This window comes from Pangasianodon hypophthalmus, chromosome 1 (genome assembly GCF_027358585.1).
Source record: "Pangasianodon hypophthalmus isolate fPanHyp1 chromosome 1, fPanHyp1.pri, whole genome shotgun sequence".
Lineage (NCBI taxonomy): Eukaryota > Metazoa > Chordata > Actinopteri > Siluriformes > Pangasiidae > Pangasianodon > Pangasianodon hypophthalmus.
Genome location: NC_069710.1, coordinates 11,921,734 through 11,934,508, shown reverse-complemented (window position 1 = coordinate 11,934,508; position 12,775 = coordinate 11,921,734). Strand labels below are relative to the sequence as shown.

At 41.4% G+C, this 12,775-nt stretch overlaps 1 protein-coding gene across 1 annotated transcript in view; it reads right to left on the bottom strand.

Annotated features, from left to right (window-relative positions):
* ddc (dopa decarboxylase) overlaps positions 1-5,270 on the bottom strand; it is a 33,110-nt gene extending 27,840 nt beyond the window's left edge. The window contains exon 1 of the mRNA XM_026925991.3: positions 5,118-5,270. The gene's annotated coding sequence lies outside the window, so the exon portion shown is untranslated. The remainder of the gene's footprint in view (positions 1-5,117) is intronic.
* Positions 5,271-12,775: the final 7,505 nt, after the last annotated feature.

Sequence of the window (12,775 nt, the reverse complement as noted above, 5' to 3'; positions counted from 1 at the left end):
CCCAATCAAGCAGTGTATATAAACGCCCATATATAGCACACCCAGGTTCTCCTCAACTAACCTGCAAATTTGCAACTCACTCCCCAATCTGCCTGGTTTCCTTGCTATGCCTTGAATCCTACACATAGTGGTTAGATTTGATCTCTGTAATTTGGCTGCAGGTTACCTGTTGATGAAGCACACCCAGGCTCTCCTCACCTAACCTGAAATCCTGTAACTAAACGATCCTTTATTTTTGAGTCATTAGTGTCGACAGATAATGTCTTGATCAATTTCACCTAATAAAACACCCCATTGTGGTAGCACAGAATGTCTTCAAGTCTTTTTTTTTTTTCCTCTGATACCATAGAATAGTTGCCTAACAAGTTTATTAAAGAACAACATGCTGTGCTTTTTAATTGTTTACATTTAATAGGCCTCACCTTTCAATCTTTTAATAAAACCAAACAACAATTTTCCATGGGATTTACAAAAGTTTCAGAAACGCTGGTTTTCTTTGTACTAACGTGTGTATGTTGATGAATGCCAATTACCCATAAATTACCAGGTGCATGCACAGCAGAGCTGACTTGCATTTAGTGGCGCCATCAAAACTCCATAAAATGACAAGCAAATAGCAAAAAAATGATTTGCCATCAAATCTAAAGAAGAATGTTAACAACTATAAGTCTGGTAAATTAGCAGGTTAAGTTTTGTAAAATTGGTATAATAAATTAGTTATCTAGTTAGGTTTCATTTTTGTTGCTAATGGCAAGGCAAATTATAGTTTTTTCCTTATGTTTTCCAGTCATATCTTCCTTACAACTAGTTTTAGTTGAGTAGGATTTTGACACAGTACCCATACTTTTACTAAAAACTATTAATAATTCTTCAAACTGGTGATGAGTTATTGTAATCGTATTAACATCACATAAAAAGCTGGTCATTCCTGAAGCTTTCATGCATGTGTAATTTCCAGCTTTATATCCAGCTTTATTTAGCATTTGTGGAAGGAGTCTCCAGTGGCAGCACTTTGTAACAGTCAGAGGTAAAGCTGTAAGTTTTCTGACACTGCAAATTCTTCAGGGCGGAGGGCTTTGTAGGATTTACTATTTCTCGGAAACATGACAAGCTGAATTTCTTTGTCTTATTAACTTCGAGAGAGAGAAAAAAGAGAGGCTGGTAAGGAAATTCATAGCTCATAGTTCATAGCGAGTTATTTATTATTATTATTATTATTATTATTATTATTATTATCATTATTATCATTTTTCTGCTAATGTGACGTAAAAATCTAATATCTGTCTTTAAAATTCACCATCAAATCTAAAGGAGTATGTTATGGTAAACTAGCTGGTTGCAAATTTGCAAATCACTCCCCAATCTGCCTGGTTTCCTTGCTATTGTTAAAGTATAAGAAAAGGGACTGGGGGGAAAAAGCCTGACTTAAATCCACAGGGTTGGGGAAAACTTTGACTAAAAATCCTTTAACAACTCCTTGTGGGAAAATGTGGATCCTTCTATGCCTTGATTCCCACACATATTCATACACAAACAGAGCCCCAAAGTGTTTAGATTTTTAGCTTCATTAGAGGTTGTTTTTACTTGTGGTTAGATTTGATCTCTGTAACTTGGCTGCAGGTTACCAGTTGATGAAGCACACCCAGGTTCTCCTTTAACCTGAAACCTTATAACTAAAGGAACCTTTATTTTTGAGTCATTAGTGTCAACAGATAATGTCTTGATCAGTGTCACCTAATAAAACACCCCATTGTGGTAGCACAGAATGTTTTGAAGTGTTTTTTTCCCTCTGATACCACAAAATAATTGCCTAACACTTGATGTTTATTAAAGAACAACATGCTGTGCTTTTTATCTGTTTACATTTAATAGGCCTCATCCTCATCTAGGATCACGTCCCCGCAAATCTGCACTGCCTCCCCCTTGGCTCACAGTGTAAACACTTGATTCTCATTCTACCATCACGCATTCAAGCCCTGGCCTCACCAACTATTCAAGTCCACTCATGTTCATCCTTGCAGCCCCTCTACCATACAGACTAAACGCTTGACTCTCACACTGGTGACCCGTGTTTGAATCCTGACCTTAGCTGACACTGATACCACACTCCCACCTCTTTAAGCTATCAATAAAACTTGTTTACCCTGCTTTCTGTGTCATTCTTGTGACAGAGGAATCCAGCCATTATAGACCCAGAGCCCCCGCATTCAGCCCTATCCTACCACGGTGTGCTCCTTGGCCAGCATTAGCAACAGCTTCATGCACACCAAGCCATTCTGAACCAGCTTGGGTTCCTCAACCAGCAACTCAGTATCGGGCTTCCCCATCTAGACCAGCCATCTCCAGCTGCCCAGCCCAGTCAACTCTACCCCTTTGGCTCCCTCTGCTCCCTCTCCCAGTTCTCCACAGTGTGAAGCCCATTTCCCAGACCCTGAACCCTATGCAGGGGACCTCAAGACGTGTAGATCCTTCCTTCCTCCTTCAGTGCACCCTTGCGTTTGCCTAGCGTCCATCACCCTACACCACCAAGGAGGCTAAGGTGGCCTACACCATGGGGCTGGAACAAGCAGCTTGCTCTGTGGTCCTCCCTCACCTCTTTCACTGCTGAATATTGAAGGGTTTTCAACTATCCTCTCCAAGAGAAGGAGCCACCAGACACCTGCTCTCTCCGCTAGGGGTCCCGCAGTATGGCAGAATGCTCAGTGGACTTTCGGGTCCTGGCCGCTGAGTCCGGCTGGAATGAGGAGGCACTCCAGGGAGTGTTTGTGAGCAGACTCAGCGAGCAGATTCTACTGGGCCTTGCCAGTAGAAGATAGCTGAAGGTAGCTTCCTGGATAGGGAGCTAGCATCCCGGTCTGGCCTCCCTATCGAGTCACTGGACCCCCCCATTTCTGTCAATGCCCTGGATGGGAGATTCCTGACCTGGGTCAGCTGAACCTCATTTCCTCTCCGTGTACCCCACTTGTGCTAGGCTATTCTTGGTTGAAGAAACACAACCACCCATTGTGGCTACATCTGCCAAACATCTAAACTCTCGCCAGATATACTGGACCCTGTTCTTTGGGTGGTTCAATATCACTATCATCTATCATCCCGGCTCTAAGTACGCTAAATCAGATGCCCTCTCCTGCCATTTTGCCCCTGAAGCCCCAAGCCCCGACACATCATCCCTCCTTCCTGCATGGTGGGGATCATCATGTGGGAGATTGAGTAAGTGGTCAGGAGAGCTCAACACACCCAAGCAGATCCAGGTAATGGTCCTCACGGTCATTTGTTTGTCCCTGACTCTGTGTTCCCAGGTCCTCCAATGAGGTCACTGTTCCCGATTCGCCTCCCACCCCAGCTCCAGTCGCACTCTAGGCCTGCTGAAGCGATGCTTTTGGTGGCCGACTATGGAAGCTGACACCCAGGCCTTCATCGCTGTCTGTGCTGTGTGCACAAGAAACAAAGCCTCATGCTGCCCGCCTGCCAGCCTGCTGCGACCCCTGCCTGTTCCCAGCTGCCCCTGGTCCAGTGCCTTAGACTTTGTCACCGGTTTGCCTCCTTTGCAAGGTAAAACCACCATCCTCACCATCATAGATCGCTTCTCTAAGGCAGTACATTTTGTTGCTCTCCCCGAGCTTGTGTCTCAACTTAAGCCTGTTCACGACAACCCACCCCTGCTCTGTCACCACCTGCTCTGCCTCCCCGTGGCTCACAGAGTAAACACTCAATTCTTGTGGTGTTGGCCCAAGTTCAAGCCCCGGCCTCGCCCACTACTCAAGCTCACTCATGCACAGCCTTGCTCCCTCTCCCCTGTGGTGCTTTGACTGAGCATCTGCATCTCCCACTATTGACCCATGTTCAAATCCTGACCTTGACTGACACCAAGCTCCCTTCCCACACACTCCCACCTCTTCGAACTATCAATAAAACCCCTTTACCCTGCCGTCTGTGTTCTGCTACTGGGTCCCCTTATTCTTGTGACAGTAAATGATAACAGGAGCATGATTCATGGCTATTCCACAGCACTGAACATAACCATAAACAGATTAAAAGGTACTACACATTACTTATATATTGATTATTTTGGGAATACATTGATTATTTTCCTATAACAGAACACCCCATTATATTATTTTCTTATAATTTCTTTTATTATTCTTATATAATTTATTATATTGTCACTCAAAAGTCAATGCTTTTCTTGAAGTCATTGCTTAAACAATTGTGAAACATCCCTAAGAAGCACTGAATATTCTGAAGGAGTGATGACGCTGGTAAATAATCTCTCAAGCTCTGCTGTCTCCACTACTCTTGAGTAAACTCTTTCTAATCCACTTTAATACAGACTAATGCAGGTGTGTGTGTGTGTGTGCGTGTGTGTATGTGAGAGAGAGAGAGAGGTGATCAGCTCACCCACAGGGCTACAGGTCTATTTGATTACATGATGGCAAATAAAGTTAACGCTCTTAAACCCCTCCGCTCTCACTCAGAAGGACCCGTGAGTCCACAGTTCACACGTATATACACGTATACACACATTTCCTATGACCGAATGAGCACTAATCTTGTAGGGTATATATTCACCTTAAATCAAGGAGTTGTTTTTCTCTTTCTGTGAAGCCCATAGTGTTTATAAAGCTTTAGGACTATGCTTCTAATAATTATTAGTAGCATATGAAAGCCTTATACTTTATAAAGACTTTATAAAGTATAAACACTTTATAAAGCATTTTGTTTTAGAGATTACAGAAGTACAATGTATTGTTAGTGAAGAATTATAAGCTCTGTTATAATAAATTATGCATATAGGCTTCATAGGAAGTGTTGCTGAGTAATGTTTATAGCCATATACAGATGTTTACACAAAAAAGCACACACGTGGACACATACACACACACACACACAAAAAAGATTAAAAAGCACATTTTGCTCAAAGGAGGCACGAAAGGCAAACCAATAAATTCAGCAGATCACCTTTTTTTTTTGTACTGAGCTCTTTTCTACACTGCAATTGAACTTTGCTTTCTGACCTCATCATTCAACAAGTGTAATCTCACGTACACACACACACGCTGTCTCATATGAATGGAGGTTTGCCTTTGGTGCACTCGACCAGGCAACAGTGTACTTACAGTGTCAGTCAAAAAAAGGCAGTCCTCCTCTTCCTCCTCCTCCTCCTCCTCTGTGTTCACTCACACCCTTTTTTCAGTATGGAAAATACACACACACACACACATATACACACACAAACACACACTCAACCAGAGCAGAGCGGCACACAGGAGCCCGCGTCTTTATCTGCTGAGCGCACCTTTCACTCAGCCAATGGGAGCACAGCACTGCACAGCAGGAAGAGCTGATTCACAAGGAGTTAACGAGATCCTACTCACTTTCCATCCGCATACATATAAACACAAAATTTTATTTCATTCCTTATTTTATTTTTCGTAGTAGCTGTGAGGATGTGTTTGTGGTCATTTGTGGAAAGATTTTTTTTTCATTCTATGGAAGCAAAAAACATACATAATGAAAAAATAAATATAAAAAATAATGAATTAATAATAATTCTTAATACTTAATTATTATAAATTAATAATGGTAAAATGATAAATTCATAGCAAATAAATATAACAATAAAATGACAATTTATTTTTTTCCCTCAAAACTGGAAATATTACTGGTGAAGATTTTCAAGATTTTAGACAAAAATAATTTTCCATAATAGAAATGATTTAACAGACGTTTGCCAGCATTAAAAAATACTACAAAACATGAAATCGTCCAACAAAACCTAAATTTTAAAAAAACCATCAAATTCTTAGTAATGAATTCATAGCATTGAAATAACTCACTTCGAAAACCACACACCTGTATCACACATCTGTATTTATTAGTTTAAATTGAACATCCTTGGAATTCAAAATAGTTCATTTCAGAGAATCACACTGTAATTCAAATAGTTTTGTTTTTCAGTGTTTACAAATACAGATGTGTTTTTTAATGTAATATATGTCAATGTGATGAAATCACTGGTGTTTAAATTTCATTATTATGAATTCAAATTAAAATAATTTCTATGGTAATAATTTTCTCTTATTAGCTTTTTGATTAGCATCATTCAAAATTAGGATGTACAAAATGATCTAAGATAAAAATAGTGCCTTGTCTTTGGAGCTCCATTTTTTCATAATTGTTGAAAAAAAAATTTTTTTTTGTTCATCGTTTAGAAAAAATGTATTGCTATTCATGTATAAATACTGTTTTCTCCAATTTTTACACCATTTTACAAATGCTGTAGCATATTTCTAGTTATATTTTTCTGTAATATATGAATAATAATTATCTGTCTCAGTATGCATTACTCAGTATATCTCTAATGGCATGCTTTTATTTTTTTTACTTATTTTGGCACTCTTAAGCCAGAAATGTAATTTTCTTCATATATTCACTCTCAGGAACAGCTGTAGTAGGATCCTTGTAGCCTAAACTCAAGACAATTTGGTGGAATATCTATAGTTTGATTCTGTCATGTGTTGAAATCAAGCCATTTAAGCCACTAAATGCTAGGATGACTCCTTAGATGACTTGATTTCAAAGTAACCCTAGTTTCCTATTCCTGTTGCTAATTTCAGTTTGTAGGATGTAAATCCCTCTCCCTGATTTTTCTGTCCTAGTTTATCAGCTAGAAATAAGCCTTTCATGCGTTTGTGCTGGGAGTGCAGAGGACTTTGTTCTAGTAATTGTCTGCCACCTAGTGGCCAAGGCTGAGCCTTACACCAACCACAAGCAACTGTTTTAAAAAAGTATTAATTATATAATATAAATAATAATAATTAAATAATATTAATAATTACCCATTCTAATATATTATGATTTTTATAGTAACAGCACACAGGAACTTGTATGGTGGATGCTCCACATAATCTAAGACTAATACTAAACAAATTTTAAAATGTGTTCTTTAACCGAGAAAAACATATGATCATTAATATGGGAGAGATTTTTATTTAACATTATGGAAGGAGTCTCCAGTGGCAGTGCTTTGTAACACTCAGTATGTTATTGTTTTGTCCTATTAGCCTTGGTGAGGGTGGTGAGGAAACATTAAATATACCTATAAATGCATAAGAATTACAATGTCCATTAATACATTATATACGTGGAAGAAACAACTCAAGATGTGCAGTTATAGAAAGAAGAATCCAATTTGGGGTGGCAACAGTAACTCCACTTTGTGTTGGGCCACATGACACCACCCCGTCATTGAATTATTTTCCTATGACACCAACTAACATACTGTATGTCAGTAAAAGAGATGGCTCACTTCTTTCTCAGATGTTCACCTAGCAACAGTAAGTAACCAGATAGGCAAATGTCCAGTATGGTGAGCTGCTTATTATTAAGTAGTACTCTAGTTTACCAACCAAAGAGACCACAGTCCTGTCCACTTGGTTCCTATCAGCTCTCAAGACTGAGATTTGCCAATTCACAGGTCATACTACACACAGATGAAGTTTCTGTGAAGCAAAAGTAACTGCTACTGGAAGAAAACAGACGTCAATCACACCCCATGACCTTTCCCCTTCAGTGAATTGCCTTTTCCAGTAGTCCCCCATATTACTAAAGCAAGGGACCAAAAATTTAAAATGCTACAGCAGAACCATAGACATTGGCACATCTGCTCACTGATAGTACTGTGGCATTGGGTGTGAGCACACTTGTTTACCCATTGTCAAATGTACTGCTTTATGTGTTCCCACACATAAGCCTCATATTGCCTTCTTCCAGAGAAAGCAGTCTGTCTTCACTTCACATCGTCCCACAGGTAGAACATTGAGGCACTGGTAATTGAGGATAATGGAATTGACCAATGAAGTGAGCAAGCTTCACACATTGTGATGCGCCCCTAATGTATACACTTTAGCTCAGGTAATATGAAGATGATTTCGCTACCGAACTACTAACCCATCTTACAGATTTGATAACCTTTCGTTCTCCTACAGCTTTTTATGTCTTGACCTATTCTTCATTAGGAAAAGCCTATTTTGTCCAAACACTTGCCCCATTGGATGGTAGAAGTTCAGCATTTGTTTTAAGTTGGGGTTTACAGCTATCAATGGCCTGATGGCATATTTTACATAAGGCATGTCTACTTCATAAGCCTTTCCCATCTTGACAATTGCTCCACACACATTTATTATCTTCAGTAATTGCTTTATCCTGGTTCACTGGTTCCCATCCCTGGTCCTGTAGCAACCCTGGTCCTTCACAATTTAGAATTTTCCTCTCTAACATGCCCACTTTAACCTAGGAATGCTGATTAGTTGTATCAGGTGTGTTGGGAGCAGGAAAGACTAAAATGTGCATGACAGGGGGTTCTCTGGGACCAGAGTTGGGAACCTGCATCCTAGTGGATCTGGAGTCTGTCCCAGGAACATTGGTTGTGTGGTGGAAATACACCTTGGAAGGGATGCCAGTCCATTTTAGCTGGGACATACAATAGTCATTCATCGTCTGTAACCACTTCATCCTGGTCAGGGTCACAGTGGATCTGGAGACAATCCTTGCAACACTGGCCACAAGGTGGGAGAATGCATCAGGGATGGGCCACCAGTCCATCAGAGGGCACAAGTCACACATTCAATCACACCTAAGGGCAATATAGCATCATCACTCCACCTAGGCAGTGGTGGCTCAGTGGTTAAAGCTCTGGATTACTGAACAGAAGGTGGGTGGGTTCAAGCCCCAGCACTGCCAAGTTGCCCCTGTAGCTCAAGGGCCTTTGACCAAAGCTCTTAACTCTCTCTACTCCAGACTGACCCTGTGATCTGACCCTGACTTCCTAACAAGCTGGGATATATGAAGAAAAGAATTTCACTGTGCTGTAATGTATATGACAAACAGCAGCTTCCTCATTTGGAGGAGAACCCATTTGGACACAGGGAGAACATGGAGCAAAAGTAACTGCAACCAGAAGAAAATGGATGTCTCACAGCCATTTCCACCAGTCTCCCATATATTGCCACAACAAGGGGACAAAAATTGTAAATGCTATGGCTAAACTGTAGACATTGGGACCTCTGTTCATAGATAGTAATGTGGCATTGGGTGTGAGCACACTTTCTTACCCATGGGCAAATGTGCTGCATTATGTGTTTCCACCCATAACCCTCAAATTGCCTTCATTCAGAAAAAGCAACCTGTCTTCATTTCTCATTGCCACACAGAGAGGACAGTTAGGCATTGGTAATTGAAAATAATCAAGGGAGGCACCCTGGCAGCTCCTGTTGTTCAGGAACTTCTTGTCCCAGGCTCACATGCAAATATTTCATCACAATTTACAGGACTTGTTTACCATTACTGCATACACTGCAGAGTTTATCAGTTTATCTTCTGTCTTTCAGTAACCTCCTATGCTACTTTATAAACGTGAATGTCTCAGGTTTTGGATGTGCTCTTGATATCACTCAGAGTGTTAATTTGAAAATTACTCGAAACTTGGTAATTACTTGCTCTAGAATCGACCAATCAAGTGAGAAAGCTTCACACATTTTTGTCAAACCCCTGATGTATGCACTTTAGCTCAGGTATTATGAAGATTACTTTGCTTTCGAACTACTAATTGGATTACAGAGTTGATGACTTTTCATTCTCCAACAGCTTTTTGTGTCTTGACCTATTGCCTCATTAGATGGTAGAAGTTTAGGGTTTGGTTTAGGTTGGGGTTTACAGCTTCCAGTGGCCCTATCTGCTCATTCTTATATAACGTATACAGTGTCTATTCACCTTAAATCCTAGATGTATTTATAAAGCATTATGACTACACTTATAATAATTATTAATAGTATATGAATGGTTTACATTTTTACAGTTTATAGAAGTAAAGTGCATGGTCAGTGAAGAATTATAAGCACTAGTATAAAAAATTATGCAAACAGGCTTCATAAGAAGTGTTGCTGAGTAATTTTTATAGCCATACACAGATGTTTCCACAAAAAAACACACAAATAAAAGAAGAAAACGTACATAAAGAAAAGATGAAAAACCAATAAATTCAGTACATAGGTAACTTTTTTTTAGCTGAGCTCTTTTCCAAATTGCAATTGAACCTTGCTCTCTCATCTGCTCTCAGCTGATTCACAAGCTGATTCACTCACTTTCCATCCACATACATATAAACACAAAATTTTATTTCATTCCTTGTTTTATTTTATTTTTACATTGTAGGCTTTCATAGTAGCTGTGAGGGTCATTTGTGGAATTTTTTTCCATTCAGAATATGTAAAAAACAAACAAACAAAAAACAAACAAAAAAAAGATTTGAATCTTAAAATCCATTTCTAAATAATGACATTTAAATCCTTTATAAAATTCACAGCTTAGAAATGTAGGCAAGAACAACAACAACAACAAAAATCAACACATTTTTTTCTGAAAACTGCAAATATTGCAGGTGCACCTCCAGGAATTGGGTGCTATTTTCATGATCATAGATAAAAGAAATTTACCACAGCAGAAATTATTTAACAGACTGTGACATTCTCCCAAGTTCGGGGAGAAATGAGGAAGCCGGAGGCAGGCTTGGAACAACTCAAAAGGCACTTTATTTTACTATTAGTTTTCAGCTTTTTTAATCACATACATGCACATGTGCATACACACAGCTCCATGCTGGCTGCTCTCTCGAGGCACTCGTCTCTCTCTCTTTTATCCTCACCTCCGCTCACTGCAACATAAAACACTCATTAATTGAATTCCCCACAGGTGTGCATTCCTCGTCACTCACCTACTCTGGCTCTGCTGTCCATTCACAAACTGGCACTTGAGCACGCCCTGCCTCACTTTTTAGTGAGATCAGTCAGTGAGCTGGTGACGTCCAAATAATTATACACAAACTTTCGATAATAGCCAGCCAGCCCCAGAAACTCTCTCACCTCCATCCAATCGCCCACTTTTTGGGTTTGCCGTGAGTCCCAATTGTCTCAGCAATCTCAGAACTGCCTTCAGGCATAAGCTGCATGTGGATGGAGGATTCTATCCATGAGTCGCTGGAACGCTGCAGGGGCCCCAAACAACCCAAAAGAAAGGGTCACGAATTAAGGCCTTTTTTTTGCGGGATATCGGAGTCAAGGGGATCTGCCAATATCCCTTCGTCAAATCCAGTGTTGAATAAAACTGAGCCGCACCTAACTGATCAAGCAGTTTGTCAGTGTGAGGCATTGGGTATGCATCGAATTTAGACACTGCATTGGCTTTTCTAAAGTTCACACAAAACCGGACAGTCCCATAGGCTTTGAGCACCAAAACCACCAGGCTGCTCCAGTCACTGTGGGACTCCCCGAGTACCCCATGTCGTGCATAGCTTTGAGTTCCTCCCAAACCACTTTTTTTTTTTTTTTTTGTGCAGGCAGCTGATAGGGGCAGCTGCGTACCACCAACCCTGGGGCTGTCTCAATGTGGTGCTCTATGAGTTTAGTGTGACCAGGGAGAGGCACCTGCAATTTAGCAATGTCCATGAATTGGGATAGGGAGTTGTGGTCTCCATAAGGGACTGGGATGGATTGAGTTGGTGTTTTTAGATTCACCTCCGGTCCTAGCTCCTCCCTCTCTGGGACGACCATCGGCAAAGCCACTGGAACCGCCTCCCTCCATGGTTTGAGGAGGTTAAGGTGGTAAACCTGCTGCTCCTCTGCAACATTACGTGCGAAAATGCTGTGGAGAGGCACTGCTTCCAGGTATTACGTTGCGTAGTCCACTAGAACTAACACAAAGCAATGCCCTCGTAGTTCCAGCCAATGGCTTGATGAGGTCCATACCAATTCTTTCGAAGGAGACCTCGATTAATGGGAGTGGACGCAAAGGCGCTTTTGGGGTGGCTGGCGGATTCACCACCTGACATTCGCAACACGCCGTGCACCGCCTGTGAACATCACTGCGAATTCCCGGCCAATAGAAGTGGGTCGCAAGATGGTTCAGTGTTTTATCCTGTCCTAAGTGCCCTGCCATTGGATTATGGTGAGCCGCCTGGAAAAACAATCCCCTATGGCTCTTCAGAACCAACAGTTGGGTCGTTTCAATATAACCTATCCTAAATAATTGAGAATTAGGGGTGGGACAGCGCAACATTAGGCTGAATTGGCTGACCATCAATTACTTTCACTTGATTGAAGGTGTGCCTAAGGGTCTCATCGCACGACTGCTCCAAGGGGAGATCCCCACCGCTTGATGTCCCCCTGCCGTAGAGCTGACATTGATAGCCCCAGCACCACCCCCCCAGCCAACGCTGCACACATTTCACACCATTTGTCACTACTGCAGGACAAACATGCAGGACAAACCATCCACAAACATTTCTCTCAGTAACGCTCGAAACCCCAGCCAATTTGTCCCCAGGCTTAGTGGATGGTGAGGCGAGAACTAACTGCCACCTCTGATATATTTTTTGCCCCCGAAATTTGGTACCAGTGGATATTTGAGAACATCCCCATGCACACACCTCACCTTCAACAAATGCCTCACCTTGAACCAAGCATTGGCGAATTGAGGTCTGGTTACAGCCTGAATCCACCAATGCATCGTTTGTACCCCCTTGAACACTCACTGGCATGCAGTACATCCTTGCTCGATCGGGGACGGCCTATGGCACATCAGGGATCCGGACCAACGCTTCCACCTCCATCAAGTGGCACTGGTCCTGGAAATGGCCAGGCTCCCCGCAACGCCAGCACACTGGCCCAGGCTTTACTCCCACACCCCTAGATTCACCACCTGGGGTAGGGAGGAGACAGAC